The sequence below is a fragment of the Ovis canadensis genome, chromosome 6, assembly GCF_042477335.2.
Source record: "Ovis canadensis isolate MfBH-ARS-UI-01 breed Bighorn chromosome 6, ARS-UI_OviCan_v2, whole genome shotgun sequence".
Classification (NCBI taxonomy): Eukaryota; Metazoa; Chordata; class Mammalia; order Artiodactyla; family Bovidae; genus Ovis; species Ovis canadensis.
In genome coordinates this window covers 102,938,571-102,941,530 of record NC_091250.1, presented here as the reverse complement: position 1 = coordinate 102,941,530, position 2,960 = coordinate 102,938,571, and positions in this window count along the sequence as shown.

Below are 2,960 nucleotides of genomic sequence, written 5' to 3'. Positions count from 1 at the left end.
TTAATCTCAGTACTAATACATTTTATAATTAATAGTTAATTAATGACATTTCAAGGTACTACATAGACTAAGTGGAAAAAATTAAATACATCAAACCTGCCTTCATTTTTCAATATTCAACTATCGAACTGAAGATGAGAAAAATTAATTTTATTATACAAATAAATTCTTTGAAGAAGAAAAACCTTATTAGGATCACCTCAATAAACACCCAAAATATTACTAAAACTAGGTAGCTCATGCCTCTAGCAAATGCAAGATTAGCCAACTCCAAGACTTAATATAAAGCTACAGTAATCAAGACAGTGTGAAAAAAAAAAAAAAGACAGTGTGGCATGGGCAAAAGAAGCGACAAATAAATCAATGGAACAGAATAGAGAGCCTAGATATATACCCACATAATTATAGGCAATTGCTTTTCAACAAAGAAGAGAAGGTAATTCAATTAAAGCTAGTCTTTCAACAAACAGTGGACAAGTGGACCTCCACATGCAAAAAAAAAAAAAAAGAAGAATCTAGACCCAAATCTTACACCCTTCACAAAAATTAAATCAAAATGGATCATAGATCTAAATATAAAATGCAAAATTATAACCCCCCTAGAGGATAACATACTAGAAAACCTAAATGACCTTGGTATGGTGATGTCGTTTTAGATAACAACACAAAGTATGATCCATGAGAGAAATACCTGATATGCTGGGCTTCAATAAAATTTACAAACTCCTGCTCTGCAAAAGACAACATCAAGAGAAAATGACAAACCACAGATAGCAGAAATATTTGCAGAAGACACATCTGATAAAGGACAATTACTTAAAATATATTAAAAAAACACTTAAGACTCAGTAGTAAGAAAATGAACTCTAATAAAAAACAGACAAAAGATCTTAACGGATACCTCACCAAAGAAGATACACAGATAGAAAGGCAATTAACATCATATGTTCTGTGCTGTGTTTAGTCGCTTAGTCGTGTCTGAGTCTTCGCGACCCCATGGACTGTAGCTTGCCAGGCTCCTCTGTCCATGGGATTCTCCAGGCAGTAATACTGGAGTGGGTTGCCATGCCCTCCTCCCGGGGATCTTCCCAACCCAGGGACTGAACCCAGGTCTCCCACATTGCAGGCAGATTCTTTACCGTCTCAGTCACCACAGTAGCCCAAGAATACTGGAGTGGGTAGCCTATCCCCTCTCCAGGGGATCTTCCTGACCCAGAAATTGAACTGGGGTCTCCTGGCTTGCAAGTGTATTATTCACCAGCTGAGCTTACCAGGGAAGCCCTCATATGTACTAGGGAATTGCAAATTAAAATAAAATACAACAAACTACCTTCATGGGCAAAATCCAAATCACTGACAACAAATGCTGACAGGGATGTGGAGTAACAAGAACTCTTGTCATTACTGGCAGAAAGACAAAATACAACCATTCTGGAAGACAGTTTGGCAATTTCTCAGAAACCTACACATACTCTTACTAGACGGTTCAGCAACTGCACTCCTTGGTATAACTCAAATGAATTGAAAAGTTATGTCCACATAAAAACCTGTACACCAACATTTATACTACTTATAATTGCCCAACCTGGAAGCAATCAAGATATATCTTAGTAGGTGAGAGGATAAACTGTGATACATCCAGACCACAGAATATTTTTCAGTGCTAAAAAGTAATTAACTATCAAGCCATGAAAGACATTAGAGGGAATTAAATGCAAGTTACTAAGTGAAAGAAGCCACTGATAAAGCTCTCTACTGATTCATGATTCCAATTCTGTGATATTCTGGAAGAAGGCAAAACTATGGAGACAACAAAAAGACAACTGCCAGAGGTTAGGAGGGTGGGAGGCACGAACGGAACACAGAGGACCTTCAGGGCAGCGAAATTATTTTGTATACTACAATGGTGGTTACATGTCATTTTTCATTTGTCAAAACCCACTGAAGATACACTAGTGAGTAAACTCTAATGCAAACTATGAACTTTGGATAATAATGATGTGTCAGTGTAGGTTCATTGATTATAATTAATGGACCACTCTGTTGGGGGATGGTGATATTGGAGGAAGCTGTGCAAGTGTCAGGGCAGAAAGTATATGGGAGCTCTGTACTTTTCAGTCAGTTTTGCTGTGAACCTAAAACACTTCTGAAAAATAAAAATAAAGACTTAAAAATAAGTTCTTTAGTTTAGTTTAACACCAATGTACCAGAGTTAATAGCTTGGGGATGATAATATACTATGGTTAAGTAAATGTTCCCATGGGGGTACACAGGAGCTCTGATCATTTTGTAACTTCTGTGAGTCTAAAATTATTTCCAAAAAACCTTTCTTTCTTTTAAGAAAAGGAGTAAGATTTTTCAAATGAGGAAGGCTACTGTCTACCAGGATTTGTAAATACTTTATGTAAATTATTTAGCTTTTTCCTGGAGGTAATGAAATATACACCTCTACGTAAAAAATATTTTGGGACTCCTTCTCCTTTAAAATATAACAGACTTAACTTCTGGGAGCTTGGTAAACACTGCTCTAAATTTCAGGCATAGAAGATGACAAAACTCTGAATGAGGGGATAAGTCTTGTACAACTGATTACCTTCTTAGAAGAGTAAACTATAAAAAGTAGTACATATACTTTGAAGAAAGATGATTTGATATGGGAGACAGGATCCAACAGATAATGCAGACAGCTAGGCTCAATATTCTTGTGCCCATCCAGTGGTACAGCTTTTGAGTCATGAGAAATAGTAATTTTTTAAGCTTCTTTTCAAGTATACAGATTTAAAAAGTCATAAGCTAATCATTTTTAAAGGTTATGGAACATCTCTGAAACATGTCTCCATTTAAAATCAATGTTAATTTATATAAACCACTGTCAACCTTTTTATATTCATAATTTTCTTCAAAAGTAGAATAAATTTTAATTCTAAGAAAGATGCAATCATTTCAATGAGTGTAACTCA